At 36.8% G+C, this 25,035-nt stretch overlaps 1 protein-coding gene and 1 pseudogene across 1 annotated transcript in view; both read right to left on the reverse strand.

Annotated features, from left to right (window-relative positions):
* The window catches only part of LOC114049867 (regulator of G-protein signaling 7-like), a 633,475-nt gene that overhangs the window by 361,159 nt on the left and 247,281 nt on the right, over window positions 1-25,035 (reverse strand). The gene's annotated exons all lie outside the window — the stretch shown is intronic.
* LOC114049779 lies at window positions 6,534-7,530 on the reverse strand (annotated as a pseudogene).

The following is a 25,035-nucleotide window of genomic DNA, read 5'->3' on the forward strand; positions in this document are numbered from 1 at the left end:
TATATGAGCAAGTAATTAGCTCAGTAAGATGAGTTAATGCAGAAGGAAATACTTTTTTTTGGTGTGTGTGTGAGAGGCAATTGGGATTAAGTGACTTGCCCAGAGTCACACACTTAGTAAGTGTCAAGTGTTTGGTCTGAGACCAGATTTGAACTCAGATCCTTGTGACTACAGGGCCAGTTGCTCTATCCACTGCGCCACCTAGCTGCCCCTGAAATACTTTTTAATTCAGGGGAAAATGCATTGCATACATTTAACATATTACAGGCTACCAAAGTTGTCATTGTACAGCTGTAATCACTATGTTAAGCAGTTATTTAACATATAATAGTCAATGAAAACTGTTCAACTAAAAGTAGCCTATAACACACATAAGTATGTTTGGGTACATTTCTACTACCTACCATTTCTTATGCACACATACAGATCACACATGACATTTAATTTCCTATCTCTATGCCTTTGCTTTGGCCATCCCCATATCTAAAATGTACTCTCTCCTTACCCCTACTCTCATAGAGTCCTTCTGTTCCAGAGAGTACTATCATTAAGCATTAAGCTTCTGCTTGATTCCCAATACCCCAAATCCCTCTGCTAGTACCTTCTCTCCCAAACTACTTTTTATTTAATTATTTTTTATACATTTGTATTTGTTAACTTTATGTGTATAATCTATTTTTCCACATAATGTTACCTCCTCTATTAAATTGTAAGCTTCTTACAAGTAGGGATTACTTTACTCTTTGTTGTTATATCTCTAGTACCTAGCATCATGTTTGGAACATAGCAGGCACTTAATAAAGAACTATTAACTAACTGATGAATATACTGACCCTTAGGACACTTCATTTATACAGTTTTCATTGTCTGAATCTCTTCTTACCTGTTTCTTATATATTTCTTATTTGCTATTTAATATCATAATTACAGTTGGACAGTGATGACTAGAAGGAAGGAAGGAAGAAAGGAAGGAAGGAAGGAAGGAAGGAAGGAAGGAAGGAAGGAAGGAAGGAAGGAAATGGATTTATAATTTCTTTGATACAAGGACTTTCTAGATGAAGAGACGCCCTTTAGCAATGTAGATTGACACTTCCCCTGTAATTTATATTCTTAGAGAGTTGTCTAGAAAAGCACTGAAAGTTTGAGTGACTTGCCCTGGGTTACACAACCAGTATGTGTAAGAAGTACAATTTGATCCCAGGCCTTCTTGGCACTGATGCCATCACTCTAAACTATAATGCTTCTCAAATATATAAATGTGTGTATATGATAATGTCTTCTCATGGTGCAAAAATGACCCTGGACTATCAAAAGCTATGCCAGTGGAGTCCCAGCTCCAGCAGGTCTTACCAAGGTAAAAAGTCTTCAATTACAAGCCTGTTGTTGGATTATATCTGTTATAAGAGAAACAACTTTGTAACTTTAGTATAGGGTCGTGACAAGATCGACCATCAGATGCTGTATTTTTTTAGCCATTGCCACTCTCAAAGGTCAAATACTGAGTGCAGAGGCATTGAAATCTACATTACTAGAGGGAGAAACCACACTAATAAATTTCCAAATTTTGGAAATAATTTATTTGGAATTAGGTCGTTTTCAATACATGTGGAATTATTTGGAAATGAAATCATATTTGTATAAATTTCTACAAAAATTATCATACAAAAATTGGCAAGAGAAAAATTGAGGAAAATGATAAAATAGAGGCATCTATATAATTATTACGTCAATAAATAACAAAAACAAAAAATCACTGGACATCATGTTAAGCTTAGTATAATAAGCTCTCACAATAGAAGAGAAAATATGAATACTCTGATGATCCCCAATTCAAGAAGTAGCACTGTAAAACTTGCATTTGTTTTGCTCCTTCTTTCCTCTATACTTCCTTAATCTTTGAGGCTATATTGCTCATAATTTCTTCTGGGACAAGAGTTGAACATACAAATCAATTTTCTAAAAATAAATGTTCAAAAGAATTCAAATACCAGGGGTCACCCATCAGTAAAAGATAGCATTATTCATTAAGTTCCTTAAGAATGGTTTAAAAATTTCTTCTCAAAAGTATTCCTGTGAAAAACAAATCATAATGTTGCTGTTAGGTGAAGGCAGTAAAATTTTAATTCTAATGATCAGAAGAGTAACCAGAAGCAGGGAGGGCAAGAAAGCTCAGTTAGGGGGAGAGAAGGATAAAGAGAAACAATGCGTAGCCCCAGGTTGCCAAGACCAAAAAAGGCTTAGAACATTCCCAGAGTCACTGATACTTTGGAAGACCTTCCTGGAATAAAGGAAAATCCTAGGATTAATCTGTTCAAAGGAATTCAGGAGAGTTACAGAGTAATTCAGGTTCAGTTTTGGACATGTTCCAAGAGTTTAAGAACTTCCACCAAACAACATGTCCTCAGTGTGTGCGAATCTTACTCTATTGAATCAACCCTCTTGCCTCAGTTGTTCATTGATAACTGGTTGTGAAAGCAGATAGCTGACGAAGACCAAAAAAAGTAATACAAGCCAAGAAACTCAAAGAATTCAAATTCCAAGCCCTAGAAGGAACCTTACAGTTAAGACAATGATAAAAGGTGAAAATGTACAATTGAGCTCTGTACCAGACCGTAACCGATCCCATGCGTGGTACCAAAAACCACTCAGTGCTACCCAGGGTATATCACTCTTTGACTACAAAAACAATATATGATACTTTAATTATATGCATTAAAAGAGAACCATAGAGCTTACTGGATTATTATAGCAAGGACTGCTATTAAAGTATGAGATCTATGTTTGATATATTCAAAGAAAAACATCATTCCTATTATGTGCCAAGCACTGTGCTAAATGCTGGAGTTAAAAAGACAAGTTAAAAGACAGTCCTTGTTTTCAGAATTCACAATATAATAGGGGAGGCAACATGTAAATTACTACACATTAACTAGATTTTTGTTGTTCAGTCGTGTCTGACTCTTTGTGACCCCTTCTTGGCAAAGATGCTGGAGTGGTTTGTCATTCCTTCTCCAGCTCATTTTACAGATGAGGCAACTGAGGCAAACAACTGATTGACTTGCCCAGGGTCACACAGCTAGTAAGTGTCTGAGGCCAGATTTAAACTCAGGAAGCTGAGTCTTCTGACTCCAGGCCTAGCACTCTATGTACTGTGCCATCTAGCTGCCCATAAACTAGATAGATAGAGGAGAAACTAGAAATAATCAACAGAGGGAAGGCACTAGAATTAAGAGGGATTGGGGCAGCTAGGTGGCACAGTGGATAGAGCACCGGCCCTGAAGTCAGGAGGACCTGAGTTCAAATTCGGCCTCAGAATAAACACTTAACACTTACTAGCTGTGTGACCCTGGGCAAGTCACTTAACCCCAATTGCCTAAAAATGAAAAAAAAAAAGAAAATAAAAATAGAATTAAGAGGGATCAGGAAAGATTTCCTGTAGAAAATGGGGGTTTTAGCTAGGACTTAAAGGAAGCCAGGGAGGCCAAGGAGGCCAGGGAAGCCAGGGAAGCCAGGAGGTGGAGATGATGAGGGAGAACATTCCATGCATTTGGGACAGACAGTGAAAATATCTGGAGTCAGGAGATGGAGTGTCTTGTCTGAGAAAAAGCAAGGAGTTCGGTGTCACTGGATAACATAGCACTTATAGGGGCTGAGGTCCAGTGTAAGAAGACTGGAAGGGAAGAGGAGACATGATATGAGGGGATTTTTCTTTAGAGAATAAGTAATTCAAATTGTATATCCACAGTGAAATTTCAAAAGCTAATTTACAAAAATAGTTTCTAATACATCATGCATACACAAATTCAATGTTCAAAATAAAGAAACCAAATTTGAGGCCTTCTCCAAAACTGTTTCCAGTGTTCTGAGTTTATGTGTATACAGAAATACAGACACTGGTGAAGCAGACAAAGTAAAGAAACAAAGGGTAGAGAAAGGAAAAGGTTAGAACAAGCTCAGACTTTTAACTCACTCAGATCTGCTGTGTCCAACAAAAATATATAATTGCATCAGGTCAAACTACTGAAGAATTTACCTGGGCACAAGGAGAGGATGAATTGACGGAAGAAAATAAAGCATGTTCACTCATGCATGGTCATTGAATATATTGCAAACAACTCTCTAGGTTGTATGTGTGTGTGTGTGTATATATGTGCTCACACACGTGCATGTGAGTACCCACACAAGCATGTTCTACTAATCTAGTCCAACAGGAAAGAGTGGACTCTGAGAACCTAATTTCTGCCAACAGCTCCAAAGTTTAATTCCTAACTGTTGTCTGATCACTGCTCTGTATAACCACTTCCATGACAGGGCATCATCACTACTATTAATCTTTAAAAGAGTTTCTGAACAGGCTAGGAAAATAGATTTGCAAATGAAACTCTCTTAGCAGCTGGTGCTAAATGGGACTACTGCTGAGACTAGCACGGATGTAGCATCAGAAAATCCTGACTTGGGGTTTCTAGAGACTAATTACTGTGCTAAGTTCAGGGGAAACTGGAATGGGCTATTTCAGCACACTGTTAAGGAAGAATATAGTCAACTAGTGGTGGGAATCAAACAATCAATAGCATTATATATTCTTTTTTCTCTCACTCTGCCTTTAGTATTCCAGAACAGTGCTTGTTGATAAAATAGCAGATGTGCTTTTTGGTAAGATGCTTGCTTAAAATTAACTACAAGATGTTAGGTAAGAGCTGATAGACTGTTAACTTCTCAAATACATAGCAGAGAGCAAATATTTGTTTCTTTTTAACACAGGATCCTAGGGAGAAAAAGTTAATAACAGGCCTTGGGAAGACCTGTAGAGGGTAAGAAAAAGAAGGAATGACTCCTTTAAGAAAAGCTTTACTCATAAACAATTATAAGAGAAAAATCTTCACATTAAAAAAATTCCTATTTGGGAATATTTGCTCAGCATAAGTCCTCTGATATCCAAATTGAAGGACAGAACTTCATCAGCCTGGTCTCTCTTTTGTTGCTGATGCATAATTACAACATCAGACCAATGATTTAATCTCACATGTCAATTCTAGGAAGACATGCGTGGACTGAATCTTATAAGGAATTCCGATTAGAGAAGGTTCCCCTCATCTATATAAAAGAACTTTCCCAGGATCTTCAAAATTCTACCAGCTGACTCTCCCTACTAGTGCCCGAAGTCCTTCCTTTAGAAAGATTTTCAAGAGGGGAGGGGAGAAAATGCCAAGAACAGAGGCTGAGAAGGCAGGGTAGAGGAACACAAACCTGGTTAAGGATAACACTTTGTTCTTAGAAGGAGCTCATCAATGCCCTGCCTAACCTAAGTTAATAAATGGTAGCAGTGGACACCATCAAACAATTCATATGCAGAGCTGTTAAGTTTTGGGGGAAAAATGAAAATTCTGATCCTGTAATTTCAGAAATCCAGTGTTTAAGCTAATTAGCTTATTTGCACCCACCAAAACTTTATATAAAGTTGCGATTTCAAATGAGATTTAAGATTTTTTCCCCATCAGACACTAAAAGAATTTTTCTTCTGATTACTATCATTCTCCAAAGAACAGTGAAGCAAGCATTTTCCATAGCTTACAAAAAATATTTCTCTGAGGATATTAGATTTGTGTTTTGTGAATTTCAAATGAAGCCTCCAATTAATTTTCTACTGAATCTGAAGTAGTTGCCAATTCCCACCTCTTGACAACTTGTCTATTTTATTAGCTGCTTGTATTTTTTGGTAACCTAAATTAAGTCTATACCATACTATGCTTTATCCACTATTTCATTCACATATAAACTATGCAAATTACACGCAAGTGCCCAAGAAAGTGTCTCAATAACCCAATCCACAAAAAGGAAGGAAACAATGCCACTCTCAAGAGGAAATGTTTTCAAAAAATCTGACAAATTGCTTCTTTAAAATATACTAGTTTTTAAAGTTGAGTAAAATGGTGCACAAACCATTAAACCCTTAGGACTGACTACATAGAACCTTTCAGAATGAAATGCTTTAAAAAAAAAGATATACATACATACACATCAAAGTTATGCTTTGACATTTTCATCAACACAAAAACCTGAAAACCAATGCTCAGTAAATAACATGGAGAGAAAAGATGCTCCCAAGAGCATATTTACAAAAGTTGTGATTAGATTAGAATACAGATGAGGTGAATGACTTTTAACATTCTGGATTAGACATTGAACTGCTGCCTGTTGAAGACAGACCATCTCCCCTGAAGAGGCTTCATTGAATGACATTATTTCCCACATGATAGGCTTAATGTGACTTTATTGAATGTATTTAAACAAGGGATACTCAGTGAAATGGGCAGAGTCTATCCCTCTATATTCATTTCTTTTAGAGGTTTCCCTTGGAACAACGCAAAATTTCTTTAGAAACTTAGTACATCTGCTCTTTCACTCATTTTGATTCAGATCATAGTCTATTATAATAAAAGCCAATGGAATACATCTCTTTTTTAAAAAGGGAAAGAAGTCTGCCTATTGTGTTGTGGTTGTAGAAGGTTCTGGTAGCAATTTCAGACAACAGATCAGGGTAATTTCAATAGTTCTAGGAGAGCATCCATTGCTCCAAAATAACCTTCATGCTCTCAAAAAAGTGCTTTCATCTGCCTCTTGGATACAAAGAATACACAAGAAGAATATATAAGAAGTCTCATGGAAATGGTATTGATTTGCAAAATAAAAAAAGAAAGTTCCAACAAATACCACCTGCTTAATGTTCTCATTAAGTCTACATATCCATGCTTGAATCAGTGTTTCTGGTGATAGTGATTAAAGTTGCTCTGGCCAGGTTCTCTTTGCTGACAGTCTCTTTTTTTTCTAATTGGTCATAATGTTTCCAAAACTAGGGCTTACAGCCTGGTCTGGCAATGAAAATCTCCCATATTCCCCTCCATAAATGCTTTACAGTAGTTTATCCACCTTGGTACTATCTCCATGGGACAACATTTAAAGAGCCTCTTCAAAAGTGGTGTAGCCAAGTCAGAAGATAGCAAAGACCCAAAAAAAGGTTCCTCTCCTAAGACTGGTACCAGTAATATACTTAAAATTATCTCTGGAATATACTGCCAAAAGGCTAACCCCAGATCCAATATTCACCAGAAGAAGAGGATATGAATTTTTCAGACTGAAGAGCAACTTCTGACATTTTTCAGAATCATCTAGGTTTTCAAAGTAATAGCACTATGATTGTTCATTGAATCCAATAGAATCAATACATAAAATTCCTTTAATTAAGTAGTCTAGGCTATCAAATTTGCAAAGCTGAAAATCACCTATTGTAAGAAAATTCTGCTTAAATTTGTACAGTTGTAGAGAATTGAAAAGATAAAAAACATAATATAAAGTACAGTTTGCCTTTATGTATACACATAGTTAGAGACTTCAATTTGAGGTGGATATCTCAAATGCCTGTGAATCCATATGTTACATTTGAAGTTACGTGTTTTCTAATGCTTCCAAGTCTTTACACTTCCTCTCTTATTCAGTAGTGTCATCTTTGGGTTCAAAATAAACCAGCTTAATCAGGGTTTACGAAGGAATTTAACCACCAAACAGGTGATAGCTCAGGAGATGCTTCCAGTGAAAAAGATACTATGTTCCTTAACCCATTGACCTTCTCTAGGACTAAAGAAGACTTCAATTCAAATTGGCGGAGGGCTGAACACAGAAGAATAACATATCTAGCCTAGAATCTCAGTTGTAGAGACCATAGGTTACAAACACAATATACCCAGAGCTTAAAATTTCAGATAGATATCTTAAGCCCCTAACAAATTCTCATTTAGAAATGCAGGCCTATCAATCTAATGATAATAATAATGATCAACCTATACTATCAACCAACTCAGATATCAATCCCACAAGGTCAGTTAAATCACAAAACAGCTAGAACTATTTTACCTCATCAGTAGGCTAATCTATGCTATCAGAAAAATTATGAGAAATGGCTATATAGTCTGATGACAATATAAATGTTTCCTCAAGTAATACATGTCTTGTGTGTGAATGCATGTGTTGATATTAATTATTGCTAGCATCTTACATATTCTGTACCTATATATTTGTAGTATAAGCATGATTTTTCTATTTGTGTATAGTTTAATATATTATACATGTATTATACATGTATTGCTATTATCTAGGATTATTGATATTGCTGGGGTTAACTTTTTTTGCAGTTTATGATTGGTTGCATGTATACTATGGGTATGCACATACTCTCGTAATGTCGGCAAGTGGTGTTTTGCATTGTGCTATGTCTACTACATCTAATGGTAATGTGAATTTGATGTCAACAGTACTGTGGGATGATTACTTATGATGTTCATATAATCATTCTTGTTACACCAAATGCTAATGTTATCATGATGTTTGCAGAGCACACTTGCAGGTGCCAAGTGCATCCACAAGTGATTTTTCAGGAGCTGCAGATTTTTGGTTGGGGTATCCAGGGGAACATAGTTGTAGATTGCTGAGAGCCTAGAATGAGGATCTTCTCTGGGATAACAAAGGCTTTGAAGGACCTTCCCAGACTAATGGAGAATATTTGGGCTAAAGCATTCATAAGCATTCAGTACAATTGAGTTTGTTTTGTGGTTCCAGTGACCTTATGGAGAAGACATCTACCCAAGCTTTGAAGGAAGCATATGGACGGTTATAGAGGAAAGTGAGACATTAGTGTTTGAGTGCAGAGACCAGACAGGAGAGAAAAAGAAGAAGAGCATGTGGTACGGGGGACTAGAACGGAATTGTAGTTTTGGCAGTTCATAAGATTGAAAATCAGTCCACAGCTGTTTCTTTTTCGCTATTTCCCCACAGCACAATGCTACAGAAAGCTCAACCCACTATTTAAATTTCAGTCTTGTTGTTCCTCGACCCTCCTCAGACCATCTGGGAGGATGGTACAGGAGAGGGAAAATAGGTGACTCTGGCTGTAAGTCCCATCGCAGTCTCTTATACCTTGTTTGAGTATTTATTTGTGTTTTTATGTTACTTGATACTGCTAATAAATCACATAGCCATTAATTTTCTCAGTTCAAGATTGAGAATGGGGAAATTAGCTAATAGGAGAAGAGATTTCCCCAAGGTGAAGGCCATGATGATTAGAAGAAGGGTTTCTGCAATCTGGAGAATTACTGAGTATATTATAGACTAAGCCCAATGTACTACCTTTGAAACCAGAGAATTAATCAGGAGGTAAGCCAGAAGTAAAAATGAGTGGGTCTTGGTTTGATTGTCCCTGAGCTCAGTCAATCAGTCAACAAACAATTATTCACTGTGCTAAACATTGGGAACACACACACACAAAAAAAGTAAAAGATAATTCTTCCTCAGGTAGTTCACAATCTAATGGGGTAGAAACATCCAAATAGCAATATACATAAAAAACTATATACAGGATAAATTGGAAGTAAGCAATGGAAGAAAGGAAATGGAAAGAAGAGATAGTGGGAAAGGCTTCCTATAGAAGGTGGGATGTTAGCTGGGATTTGAAGGAAACCAGGAGGCAGAGATGAAGAGGGAGAACATTTAAAGCATGGGAGAAAGGAATCTTCCGTTTGAGGCAAATGGTTTCTAGCAAGTAAACAAACAAACAAAAAATTCTCATAACCCCAGTCACTATTGGGCAAAATGCCTGAAGGCAATTGGCAACTGATAATCCATCCCATACCAACTGAAAAAAGTGAAAATGGTGCTGGTTACTCCCAAGCCACACAGAAAATGTCCAATTAGGTAGTCTGATACTGGTTGCAGGAAATAGAGCAACAAGTGGTTAGTATAAAAAGCCGTAAAATTGTAAAAGAGCTCCGATTCTCTTTTTTTAGTTATATGCTTTTTACAAAATTAAATTTTCTTTTTTCGTGAACTTATTTATCAAACACAAATACTTCAATATACAAACAAAAGTAAGAAACAGCATCTATGAGAAACTGAATTGGTTTTATATAGCTGATTTTCTCAAAAGTATGTAATATATATATATATCAAATATAACAAGGTGTTAACATAACTGTTCCATTTGTTTGTATCCCCTTCTGCCCTTTTTTGTTTGTTTTTGTACTACACAGAGTATTATTGATGCTCCTTTTTATAGCAATCAGTAACCTAACAACCTATCAACCACCCCAAACAGAAGGCATCCCTTATAACAAATATGTGTACTCCCAAAAAACAGATCAATACATTGGCCGTGGCTGGGAATACATATTATATTATATTCTTCCTGTCTATTTTAGGTTGGCCAGGGCTCTGACCAGAGGGCTAAATCTTTGCAATCCAACCACTACTTCAGACACAGAAGGAAAAGAAATAAGAAATCAAGTGTTTTGGACCTGCCATCTGGGGAGACTATTCCTTACAGAAATACAGGGCTGTGTGTCTAACCTTTTGTATAACCTAGAAGAAGCCACTTCATGTTAAAGTATACTGTTCTGCATACTTGGAAGCTAAAGGCAAATAACACCTTCCATCAGCCCACTGCAAGTCTGAAGAACTGAGGGTTCAGTGTTAGTGCATGGTGAACACATCTATAACCCTTTTTAAGTATCTAAGAAAGAGAGTCTTGGAACTCCAGTAGTTTTATTCAAGTGAGAAGGCACCTTGGCAGGCATTTTCTCTTTTTAAAAAGTCAAAGGAAATTATAAAGTGAAGGATCTACTGAATTCTGCTGAATATAAGCTAATTGTCATAGCATATGAGAAGTCATTGTAGGAAAAATGACAAGCAGCTATACTTTATTTATACTATGATAGAATGAGGGCCTGGGTTTAATGGTAGCAGGAAAGGCTTAAGGAAGAATTTCTTGATGAGATGTTGTCATACTTTTCCAAAGAATATTACACAAATTTCTTCTCTAAACCTTCTTAAGAAGAGCTACCTTTCTAGAATGGTTTCAGGGTGGTCTGACAGGGCAATAGATTAGATAAATTTGTCAAGTTCCTTCCAGCCTGTTTAGGCATAAAATTCTATTTCTGTGTATCATTGGGAGGCTCGGGGAGGCATGGAAGGTTTTTGCTCTGAGCATGGAGATCAAAGTATTTCCCTATTCCAACAACAGAGACTGGTTTGAGATAGGTCTGTATCCATCACAGTAAACAAAACCCAAGGTAAATGTTCATAAGGTGATTCACTCTCTTCTACTGTGTGATTTATGCTTTTCAAGTCTTAAACTTGGTTTTCACTTTATACGACATTCTTTTGTTGACATACTAACGTCTTCTAATTCTGATATATACGTGTATATATATATATATAGTGTATATATATATGTGTGTGTGTGTATATATATATATATACAGAGAGAGAGAGAGACATGCATACACATACATATAGATGTGATATATGTATGTGGGTATATATGTGTGTATATACATATATGTGCCTAGTTATTTACATTTAGTATGTCTCATATCCCACAAAAGGCACACTCCTTGAAGCAAGTACTTTTTTTGGGGGGGAGGGGTGTCAGCAGATACACATATGTACATGTACATGTATGTGAATATGTGATGTATATATAATGTATATATGTGCATATATATATATAACCACACATATATACTTTGCATATATCTTTTTTTGTATTCTTAATGTTAAGGATAGTTTCTGACACATAGTAGACACTTTGTAAATGCTTGTTGACTAACATTGTACCTTTGTTACTACTATCAATTGTAATCTTTATACAATTAAAATGAGTTCAAATTTTTAAAATCATATTACAGCTAGACTAACCTTTCCAATATACCAAAGAGTTGGAAGGGGAAAGTAGAAATGCGCTGTGTTTTGTTTTGTTTTTCTCTTGCAATTCACTTCTTCACATCTGGAACACGGGGAAGAATGTTGTACATCTGAAGCCAGATAAAAACTCCTTCTCCTCAAAATCTATCTGTCCAAGAATCCTGCTTTGGATAGGACTGATATAACCCTTGATTTACTATGCACAGTTCCATATTTCAATGTTACAGAATGTATAGTGGAAAACAGGCATAGCTGGGAAGTGACTGGGTCCAAAATGATTGGGTAAATCAAAGCCAAAATGAGATATTAGCAATGTCTGATTCCTAGTCCAAAAACTTTGAATTTCATCTGTTTCATGTAGTATTCCTGTATTTATGGCAGCAAGGTGTTACATCTTCAAATACACCATAAATGAAAGCAATTTTTTTAAAATAAGCACACGTTGTTTCTATCAGAATCATCTGTGGTAGGTGAGCTGAGCTGCTTAGACCACTATAGCAAGGATATTACATGTTCAAGCACAGAAGGATCATTTGGCTCTGCTACTACAAGACAGCCGCAGACTAACAGGTTCACTAGACTCCACCAAAACTCCTGCAAATATATGGAGCTATCAGCTATGAGAGAGACCAGACAAGAAAGCATGGAGGTGTGGCTCAGAGAAATGTCAAAACTGACCTTGGAACAACAGCTCAGAGCATAAACCCTCTGGTTAAAGACGGATCAGGAAGGTTATTGTCATCAAAGAAAGACAAATGACATGCAATTCTCAGACAGAATCTCTTCTTAACACTCAGGCTGGCAGCTGAGACTAATGGTCACCTCAGAGTTATTGGAATCATAGAATTAGAACAGGAAGAGGCGTTAGAGAGTAATCCAAACAATCTCTTCATTTGTTGGGAAGGAAACTGAGACCTAGAAAGAGGAAGTGATTTGTCAAAGCTAATCATATCCTATTAGGCTTCTGAAATGTGATTGTTATGTTTCACAAATTATGTTTCAACAATCCAAATAAGCAAAAGTCACATTTTAGCAGCATCTAACAGGTAGTGATTGTAATTTTTTCACGTTCCATAAACTGGCACTGGATTGTAACAACTGGACTAATTTATATTACAAGAAAACCCAGATAAGAATTGTACTAAATTTTTCCTACTTTATATTCTAAATGAGAGGCAACATGGAATAGTTTCTAGAGAGCTGGCCTTGAAGGCAGGAAAACCTAGGTTTAAGTACCATCTCTTACATATATTGGCTGTGTAACTCTAAGTATTCTAGGCAGTTCTCAAAGACCTGCACTGATTGGAATTTTCTCACTTAGGAGTTCATTATACCAATGAATTCCCAATCCAGTTCTAATCCTTCTGATATTCAGATAACAGTTTTTTAAATGTACATATTTTAGATAGATGTTACTGAGATTTAGAAAGAAATCCAAGGGGAAACTAGATAAATACCATAAGGATTCATTCATGTAAAGGGGAATGAGAAAAAATCCCAATGTCCTTTATACATGTGTGTGTATATACATTTTAAAACTTCAAGGATACATATTCCAGCTCACAATGCTCTCCCCCTTTAATACAATGCAGACTTATGGTATCACGTGTCATGTGATACATATGTTTCCATGGTGATGACTAGAGATGTATGCCAAGCAGGGAAAATAGAAATTAACCTCTAGCAATTACCTAGCTCTGCAAAGTAGGGTGTTTAAAATTATAACACAACATTACTTGCCTAATATCACACATTTCTCTGAATAGAAGAAGCTATTCAGATGTTGGCAAGATATGCTGTGCTCAGGATAGAGGAGCAAGGAGGAACTGGGATAAAGGGTTCCCAAATCCTATACATCCCCCTATTCAGGGGACCAATATAAAATCATTCTACCCTATATTTTAGACACTTGTAATTATTCTTTTCTTTTAGGAACTGGTTCATCATCTTTCTTTTTTTAACTTTGGTGTTTCAGAAATTTCAGGGACAATGAATCCCATTCAACTGCATGCCTTCTGACATACATAAGTCACATTTAAAACATTCTTCTCCTGGAATTTCCATTCACAGACATAGTATATTGCTGGTTTTATTTTAAATGAACTGATTCTGAGTTTCTTTCCACACTATCTTATGATTGCTGTAAGGGGAGAGACAGATTAAGTGCCAAGCACAAAAGTCCCTGGGCAGCGTAGAGAGATAGGCACAATAGGCATATGAAATTATCTGACAGCAGGAACCAGTCACCATGAAGATCAACCAAATAATAACAATAACAATAATTATGTTTACATAGTGCTTTAAGGTTTGCAAAATGTTTTACATAAATTAGCCCATTGGATCTTCACAATAACTCTGTGCTATTAGGTGATAATAAGGTCTTATTATTATTAGTGATTTACAGATAAGAAAATGAAGCTGAGGAAGATTAAGTGATTTGATCTGGGTCACACAATTGGTAAATGAGTCAGTATTAGAACTCAGGGCTTCCTGACTCCAAGTCCAACACTCATCCCTTGAGCCAGCTAGTTTCCTCCAGGCAAGCCTTAGAGTTCAGTCTGTGTCTTCCAATTTACTGGCTAATGAAATCTAATCTAGAGAGATGGTATTCACTTTTCCCAATGCCAAAAAAAAAATAATTCTTGTTAACTTATTACTGCTATCTTTTGGGCCTGGCTCATGGATAGTAGATGAGAATTGTTAGACACATTAAAAAGAAAATGAACATACATGATTTGGGGCTGAACTGTAAGTCAACTAGCCCTCTCTTCCCCTTTGCTTTGCCCAGCCCCTACTAACAAGAATAGCCAAAAAAAAGTGGGGAGGGGGTCAGACAGTTAAAAAATTATTAGACTTGTCATCTATTTGAAAGTTCAGTTCCACCAAGCTTATGAGGTCAATGAGTCAGTTAATAAGAATTTATTAAGCATCTACTAGGTACCAGCCACTACACTAAGTTCTGGGGTTACAAAGAAAGGCAAAAGACAGTCCCTGCCATCAAGGAGCTTACAATCTAATAGGGATGACAACATGAAAACAACTATGTACAAACAAGATTAGATATATGCATCTTCCTATTTTGACCAAGCTTATGAGGCAGGTGAGTCACTTTGGTTATCTAAATCTGTTTTCCTCATCTGCACAATGTAAATGATGGGAATATCACCACCGAATCTTACTAAGTTATTTTAAGATATAACCAAGACTCATTTAAAATTCTAGAAATATAAGCCACTTTTAAGTTCTGAGCTATAGAGCTATTTTGATAACTTTCAGCCTAATCTCAATGTCTTGGTCACTAGAATTACATCTTTTTTCAAGTCAAGTCAATTCAGCTATCCGAGGATTGTGCCACAAAGAAGGCCATTTTAAATAAAGATAGGTATTCAATTGCTCGATATTAGTAGGGGTGGGGGGTTCTTACCTCAAAGTGAAGATAGTAGTGGAATAGTGGAAAGACTCTTGGATTTTGAAGCACAGGCTCTTGCTCTGAACACTAGCTCTGCTACTTAGCACCCATGTGATCATGGGCAATTCAACATTTCTGGTCCTAAATTTTATCATCTATGAAATGAAGGGGCTGGACTCAACAACTATTTCTAAACATGTGATCCTATATAAAGTAACAGTAATCATAGATGAATGTTAGGAATAAGGGCCATCTAGCAGGCCAGACTCCCTGGGAACTTCCAATTTTGATCAATTATTTTTGCTAACTAGATAGTAAACTCAGTTGATTTTACACCTGAAGGACAAAAGGTACTGTTAGTATCCTCTAAATCAGAAGTTTCAAACACGTACTCTGAATTGGGCCTCCAAGACTCTTGAGTGCTGCCTGATCTAGATTAAAATGTAACTGGGAAATAATTAACAAAATAAATAAAAAATACAGTAAAACACAGATATAATTAATATGTCATTTTCTAAGTCAATATGCAGCTACAGGGATCCTTATGTACAGTTTGGTAGTTCCTATTTCCATTTGAGTTGACATAACAACTCAAAATATTATCACATTATGAAAAAAATAAACCAAGTTACCTTGTCCTAGTTATGGCTTTATTTGGGGGACCTAGAAGCAAAGATTTTATGACAGACAGTCACTGGATCTTGGAGTCACTTCTGTCCTTTAATTATATACCCATTACCCAACTTTTTCTAGGACCCCCATTTGTATAACATCTTCTCTGGTTCTGAGTTGGTCATAAGCTATATAACCACCAGGTGCTCCTCACATAGGACTGCATTAAAGGCTAGTGTAACAAAAATGAACTTACTCCTTTAGTAATTTCAGAGCCTGAAAAGACAGAAAATCAAGCTAGAATCAAACGTAGCTGAGGCAACTTGTCTTTGGAGTTTCAAAAACACCATTAACTGCTGGTCTTTACGGATCATGGAAGAGAACATTAAGAGTGCTACAAAAAAAAAAAAAAAGATGACTTGGGGGGGGGAAGCAACGTTTGTTTTTCCTTTTTAAATAAGATAAGACTGTTATTGGTGCACTGTCTCTGCCCAGGGAAATCTTATGGAGAAACCCCTTACTTCCTCAGGAAATTGGGGACAATTCTTGTATATAACAATCAAATCCTTAAATGTCTTGCCGACTATTTTAAATGCCTTTAGAGAAGTCACCTTGTGTGCTCCCTTTTTCTTACCTCCTTCACTCCTTCGGACTGTCCCCCCATGCCTGGAAAGTCCTCTTCACTCACCTGAACTTCATAGAATTCTCTCTCTTCCTTCAAGATGCAGCCCAAGCACTACCTGGTAGATCAGCAGTGTCAAATTCAAAAAAGGACCGGGACCACTAATCTACACATAGGGATCCCTGTAGGGAGCATACTGACTTAGTTTTCAAATGTAATGTTATCTTTGTTTTCTTGTATTTTATTTCTTTTGTCAAATATTTCCCATTTGAATTTTAATTTCATTCAGGTAGCTCTCAGGAGTGTTGTGGATCTCATGGGGCCTGTGATTGTTTGACACTTCTTTTCTATATGAACTCATGTAGAACACAACTGCTAATGTCCTCCCTTTCAAACTACCTTGTATTTAATTATTTTGTATTATTCTATTTATATTTATATATGTCCTAGTTGTCCCCAACATTAGAATGAACATCATTTGTAAGGATTGTTTTATTCATTGTATTTATATCCCAAGCACCAAAACGGTGCCCGGCATATATGCGCATATATGTGTGTGTGTGTGTGTGTGTGTGTGTGTGTGTTTAATAGATACTTCATTGATTGCATGATTATGTAGTAAGAATGATAATGGTTTTGTTTTCTTTTGAGTGGCGGGGTTGCATTAGATATTGTATATGTTGTTCCATCTAGAAGGTAATCATTGAAATGGGTAGCTGTTTGGTGCAGTGGATAGAGTACCGGCCATGGAGTCAGGAGGACCTGAGTTCAAATCCAGCCTCAGATGCTTACTAGCTGTGTGACTCTGGGCAAGTCATTTAATCCTGTTTACAACAGTTTCCTCATTTGTGGAATGAAGTGGAGATGGAAATGGCAAACCACTCCAATATCTTTGCCCAAAAACCCCAAATAGAGTCACAGAGTCAGACATGACTGAACAAAATTACTGAAACAAAAAAGCTGACTTTCACTCAGATAGAAAGATAGATACAGATGTGTCTACAGTTATCCCTTCCACATCACAGGAGTTAGGAGCATGGTGCCCCCATGACCTGGAAAATCCATGTGAAATTCTTTGGCTCTCCCTTTGTACAAAGAAGAGGTCTGAATTATTATGGTATTAAAAGATAAATTATGTTGTTATTATACAATGCTATACATATAGGTTATACATTTCTAAGTTTCCAAACTTTTTCTGTGTCACCTGTGGCTTCCACAAAACTCCCCAAAATTTCCCATTTCATTTCTTATGCCGTCCTATGATATATCAAAACTGCAATGGGGAAAGTCATGATGTAGAAAGGATAACTGTATCTACATCAATATATAGATGGATGTCCAAATCTATGTCTATCTATCCATAATAAGGAGTACATGATAAGTACCAGATGAGTTGCAAATAGTAAGTACTAAAAGAGTTTGCAAGGAAGAAACTACGGGGAGAGGGGAGAGGTTGTCAAGAAAGATCTGAAGAAGAAGGTAAATCTTAAACTAGGCTTGGAACCTAGACAGAATGGGAATGGCAAAGAGGAAATGGAACAACCAGAGGAAACACTATGAGTGAAGATGAGATTACACAGGAAATGTTTAGGGGAGAGTGAAAAGATCTATTTGGCTAACACAAGGTGTTTATCTAGGGAAATGATTAGAGATCGTGGAACCATAAGTGTAGAGATGGTGGGTATCTTGGAAATTATCCAATCCAGCTTCCTGATTTTATAGATAAGGAAACTAGAAAGAAGAAGCAACCTTGGGAAATAGATTCTATTATATCTACAATTCACATTTGAGAAAACCAAGGCCAATTGCAGTTAAGTGACTTGGTCACACAACTAATAAGACAGTGATCTATTTGAGAGCAGGAACTATTTTTTTGCCTTTTTTGTAACCGCCAGTACTTAACACAGTGCCTAGTATATAGTTGGCACTTAATAACTACTTGCCGACTGGCTATTCCTATCCCTAACCCTATAAGAGATGGTTCTTTATGGGGGGGGAGGGGGCAGGGAAAGGGAAAGAGAAGGGTAAATAGGATACATTTAGAAATTAAAGTGATATGAAAACCTTATTTTAATGATGTTTTAAAAAATAATAGTTTGCACCTATAAAGTGGTAGTTTTAGAAACCTCAGTTTAAATCACACTTTGACTTGTTACTACCTGTATGGCCTAAGAAAAGTGATTTAGCCTCTCTAGGCCTTTCTTTATAAAATGGGTGAGTTTAATTAAATAATATCTGCTTGGTTTCCCAACTAATCTTCTAAGACTATTATCTGTAACTCAGACACTGATCTGCCTTGGTAAAGGTAATTTCTTTACTTGCAATTCTCTGTATCAATGAAATCACAGGGCTAGCCCCAAAAATATAAATTACATGAAAGTGCAATCTCCCCTCCCCCTCTATTTCATGCCTTTCAATGTTACACTTAGCAAAATTCAAGCTGAAAGATTATAGAAAATTTGAATAACCTAATTTTAGGCACCTCCCACTTGTATCCCTAAAGTTGAAAAAAAAAAAGATGAAATGCCTGCTTCTTCTGTGCTGTAATTGCTCATTCCATTATAAATGTAATTGCTAAGTTCTCTTCAAGGGTTCTTTTAAGAATGTAGGATATTGCCTTTGGTGAATTTCTGTGTTATGCAAATATGGTGTCATTTTCAATGAAAATGATGAGTTGATTCACTATCACATTAAGAGGCTAAAGGGAATAGAAACTCAACCTTTACCCCTTCTGTTAGATGATCTCAAAACTGGGTCTCAGAGTGAACAGTCCTGGTCCTATAGAAGGCAAGTAGAGATTCCTACTTAGAGTTACAACTGTCAAGGGTACAGAAATGTCAATGACCTCTTTATAAAGCTGGTTACCATGTATGTTGAGTTACAAGGGGAAGGGAAAGAAAAGTACTGGAAGGCTCTTTTTTTTCCTGAGTATTTCCCCAAAAGTTCCAACAGCCATTCAATGACAGCAACAGAAATTGTTAGGATTCAATGTAGCAGTAGTTGTGAGTATGTTCAAGAAATCCTTGAGATAATCTATTTCAGGATTTCCCCATAACCACATTTAGTAAGAATTCTTTCTCTCCATCTTGAATGTAACCCATGTCTCCAAAGCCCATTGATATTAGATGTTCTTTTTCCTGATGGAGATGAATGTCCTGCCTTGTGTGAGGAGGGGAGGACAGAGTTGGTTGAGAGAGGGTGAGGTCCAGACTTCTTTTGTCCTCTGTCGAGCTTGAAATCTTTGAAAACTTCTGGCTTCTATCTTTGAGAAGGAAGATCGAAGAGGCCCAACCCACTTCAGGATGCTGAAGGAAAAGACTCTGGGAAGATGTGAGTGGAGCTGGCAGTCTCCATTGAATTCTGATCTCTAATTTGCTGTACTAGAGACTTGAGTTTTCCCTTAGATGAAATCTAGCACTCTCCTCAGTTGAGCTGAGTTATCTCATTCCCAATGGGAGAGCTCCTTCACTCTGCATTGCCTCGTATATATTTTCCTATGTATACTTTTTTTTTCTGATTTTTGTTTTACTACCAATTTGGATAAATGGGTTTATTTATTTGTTCCTTGTGGAATTGGTATTTGATGGGAAGGGGGTCAAGCCTCAGATACAGAGTTTGTTCCCTCCCCCACATAGTGATCATGTTAGATTGAACACAATTGTACCCCCTAAGATAATAATATTTAAGGGAACAAATATATAAGTTTTAGCCAAGCACCCCCTCACCCTCTCTCTCTGAGAAGAACAAAGTGACCTCCAGCCTCAAATTCTTGTTTCTCCTCCTGGAAGGAATTAAAGTCTTTCTTGAAGAAGGGCAGGGGGAGAAGAGGCCAGAGATGTCTATTCTACCTCCCTTCAAGCCATCCCTGTGCTACATATGGGTCTTAATATACATGGGGCCCCTTCTTTCATTATACTTATATCCTCCCCTTCTTCCTAAAAGTCCTTCTATTTAATAATAACGGATCAGTCATATAGTCACACTTGGTTGATGTATTAGTTAGTAATGCTGAACTCCCCCCTTTCCCACTTTGTAATTCTTTGGGATTAGAGGTAGCATAGCACAGTAGATAGAGAATTGGTCTTGAAGCCATGAGTCCCACCATGTACTGGCTATATGAACTTGGACAAGTTACCTATCCTCTCAGTGCTGTAGATACCTAACCCTATAAGACCGTAAGTTGCAGAGAGGATGCTAACTTGAATTGGTAGGCAGTTTCCTCACCTGAGATTCCACTATCCAATGAAACCACCATTCCAGTGTTTATCTCTATCCCCATTTCTATAAGTGACAGCTCTCTGAGAAGGGAGAGGGAAGGATGTATTTGGAAATTAAGATGATATGATAATTTCATTTCAATAACTTAATTAATAATAATATGAATTTGTACTTATAAAATGCTAGTTTGGGAGCACTAGGAGCTAAGTTTGAATCTCAACTCTGTATATTACTAGCTGTTTGGCCTTAGGGAATTCAATCTTCTGAATTTCAGCTTCATCTGTAAAATAAAGGGGTTAGTTTGGTATTCCTAAGTTCCATCAGTTCTAAGCACTACAACATAAGACCTCACTGTTTGCCTTATAACAAAACTGGGAAAGAAACAGTACAAATTTTGCTGTCTCCCATTTGGCAGAGGAGAGAAAAGTGCAAAAAATTAGAAGTGTAGAGCCTCCAAAACCTGGGCATAGGTCTGCTGACTTCAAGTCCAATGCTTCCACTACATCATTCTGCCCTTGTGAGAAATAGGCTTGGTAGATGGTGAGTTTCCCATCAATAGAAATGTTCAAGTAGAGTCTGGAAGTCAACTTGCCAAAGATATTGTAGACAGGATTTCTGAATTTGGTGGGAGTTGGATTAAATAAATTCTAAGATATACAACTTCAAGATCATATACCATTTACTTTTAAAATAATCTTGGACACATAAAAATACCTAATTTAAAAAAAACCTTTAAGTTTTGTTGTAAAGCATTTAAAATGTTTGATTCCAATTGATTCTTACAAATCCTGGAAATAAATATTACAGATGTTCTTATCCCCCTTTAACAGATGAAGAGTCTGAGACTCAGAGATTAAGAGGCAGCTAGATGGCACAGTGGATCCAACCTCAAACATTTACTACCTGGGCAAATTATTTAACCTATGCTTGCTTCCATTTCTCATCTGTAAAATGGGGATAATAATAGCACCTACCTCACAAAGCTGTTGTAAGGATCAAATTAGATAATATTTGTAAAGTGCTTTGCAAACTTTACAATGCTATATGTTAGCTGTTATGATAATGATATTAAAATAATTAAAATTAATGTCACATTATTTTATCATTAATTTGTAATATAATATAACAATTCTATTCTATTATAATTATGTTAACATTTTATTATGATATACTATCTAATAATATAATGAATGTTGTAATATTACATTATGATAATGATTATCATTACTATTGTTATATTATTTTCATTACTATTGTTATGTTACTGAAGTCCACAGTTATAGAATTGATAAGGTCAGAAGTTAGATTTAAACCCAAGTTATTTTCTCCGGGTCAGGTGTTTTTCCCACTATGCCATCCTACTTTAGCAGCTGTTAGAGCCAGAAGAAATGTCAAGGGATTATTTTTCTTAACCTATTCATGAGTAGATGAGCAAATCGAGGCTCAGAGAGACTCACTGCTTCCTTAAGCTAATTGTGACATGTTTAAATTCCTTAAGTCTAAGCTAACTTAGGTTGTAAGACAGGAGTGTGATGGTAAGTGTTTAAGAGGTTCTTCAGGAAAAAAATGCTTGCATGACATACTTTTAAATTTAATCTGCATTATTAACATTTTCTGCATCACATTCTGAGGTCTAAATAATCAATGAAATAATAAAGCCCTGGTAAGTAACGTTCGCCTATTTCCAAGGTATAATTTAATAATAGCCTCTCCTGAGCTGACTCAAGTTGGCTCCAACACATCCCTGGTGTAAGGGAGCTCTCCCAGATATGGAAATGAAAATGAAGGTGTACAAAGGTACTTTCTATGACATGGGAGCAGGAGGATAGAAATCAGTTGGGAGTCATCCAGGACACCCTACCAACTCTAGAACTATATGGTTATGGTTATTCAATAGGCATTTTTAAGCACCTCTTCTTTGCCAAGCTAATGCCCGGCATTGTACTAAGGCCTGGGATATGATAGTCCCTGACCTCCAGAAGCTTATATTTTAATAATTCTGTACACAAAATGGCAAATAAGTTGGATCTCGTTTTGTGCAAACAAGTACCCATCATTTGAGTCTGTGCTGCATATTTACACCGGACTGGCATCAATTGCCATATTTTATATAATTGTAACTTTGAATAGTGCTAATTAAAATACATGCAACCACTTCAGGAGGCACACACATACATGTGAACAAAATAATTACAGGGTGCTTCATTAGCAGCTAGGACAGATTTGTCACCTCTTATATGAGGTGACATTTGAGCTAAGCCTTGAAGAGAGGATTTCTAAAAGTTACAGATACAAAAGGAGAGTATTCCAGACATGAGGCTAGTCTGGGCAGCAGGCCTACCTAGCATGCTGGCAGACCTCCTCTAGATTTCTTGTTATTGTGTGGACACATGCATCACTAATCAGAGCTAACAGATGCTGCGTCGATGCTCTTTTAGGAAATATTTGAACGCTGCTTCTATTCACCATGGGTAGTAATTTTGGCTTAATGCAGGGATAATAGCTAAGATGTTGATTTCTGGGCCCATTGAAATTAACATTCAGAAAGAGCTAGAAATAGTTTGTGGTATGAAATAATAGACTGGGTAGGATAATGATTATTCTCAGGAGGACATTAATATGAGGGGGGTATAAAGTAGCATTTCAGATATAGGAATCCACACACTAAGTGGATATAACTGATTTAGGTGGCATTGCTAGAATATCATAAATGTGGAAGAAAAAGAAGGTTTGTAATCTCTCCTATAGGTTCAAGTCCTATCATTTCAAAAAATTAGAAGGTTGGCAGTTCTATCAAAATAACTCTCTTGTTGGGGCAGCTAGGTGGTGCAGTGGATAGAGCACCGGCCCTGGGGTCAGGAGGACCTCAGTTCAAATCCAGTCTCAAACCAGACACTTGACACTTACTAGCTGTGTGACCCCGGGCAAGTCACTTAACCCCAGTTGCCTCGAAAAAAAAAATAAACTCTTGTCAAACATAGGAACTGAATAGCATTACCAATATCAGGAACATATGGCTAGTACAACAATCACATATCCCATAACACTTTAGGGCCTGTAGAGTGCTTTCTTCACAACAGCCTTTTTAAGGAAGTAGTATAAGTATTCTAGTTATCTCCAGTCAGCTTGCCCTAATGTGTTAGGCCCACTACGTGTAGCTAGCTTCCGACCCCAGATCATACTTCACAATCCATGCAACCATCCACTCTGGCCATCTCCTTGCCATCCACCAAGCCTAGTATGTAACAAATTTCCCTGTCCACCTACCACCTAAGTTCCCCCTATTCGCTTTCTTGTTCCAGGAACAGTAACCAAATCAATACTCCCCATTGCTTCTGGAAAGTGCAAACCACTAACTATGCATCCCAGTAACTCCTCAGACCAAAATTCCCTCCCCTGGTCACCACTCCTTTAGAGGTGTTGTCTCCTCCTTTTAATATGCCAACTTTCTGGGACGAGCTTGCTTTTATATTGGCATCTCCAGTACATATCACTGTGGATAGTACTTAGTAAGTATTTATTGCTTTATCATTCATTCATTCATTCCACCTCATAGGTGAGGACATTGATGCTAAAAAGGTGAGTAATCGGAAGGGGGAGAAGGAGCACAGTGGATAGAGCTCTGGGCCTGGAGTTAAGAACACTCATCGTCTTGAATTCAAATTTGGCTTCAGACACTTACTAGCTGTTTGATCTTGGGCAAGTCACTTAACCTTGTTGGCCTCAGTTCCTCATCTGTAAAAAGAGCTGGAGAAGGAAATAGCAAACCCCTCCAATATCTTTGCCAAGAAAACCTCAAATGGGGTCCCAAAGAATCAAACAAAACTGACAGAAATGAACAACAATAACAACAACTTGTCTGGGATCATAGAGCTAATAAGTTTTGGAGCTAGAACTTGAATCCAGTTCTCTTGCCTTCAAGTCCCAATCTTTTTTGCCCTTCTCGCTTTCCATAAAGGACATGTGATACATTTATATAGGGTGGGAAGAAATGTAGTTTTTTTTTGTAAATTTTTAAAAATTAATTTATTTCTTTTTAGTTTTCAATATTCATTTCCATAAGCTTTTGAGCTTTAAATTTTTTTCCCCTCCCGCCCTGCCTCCCTCACCAAGATGGCGTGCAATCTGATATAGCCTCTACACATCTATAGGCTCTATTAAATATATTTTCACATTAGTCATGTTGTAAAAAAGAATTAGAACCAATAGGAGGAGCCACAAGAAAGAAGAAACAAAACAAAACAGAAGAAACAAAACAAAACAGAAGAAAAAGAGGAAAAAAAAAGAGCAAATAGTATGCTTCAATCTGCATTCAAACTCCATAGTTCTTTCTCTGGATGTGGATAGCATTTTCCATCATGAGATTTTTGGAGACGTCTTAGATTCTTGCATTGCTGAGAAGATCTAAGTCTATCAAAGTTAATCA

The sequence above is a fragment of the Vombatus ursinus genome, unplaced genomic scaffold (genome assembly GCF_900497805.2).
Source record: "Vombatus ursinus unplaced genomic scaffold, bare-nosed wombat genome assembly UNPS02014798.1, whole genome shotgun sequence".
NCBI lineage: Eukaryota > Metazoa > Chordata > Mammalia > Diprotodontia > Vombatidae > Vombatus > Vombatus ursinus.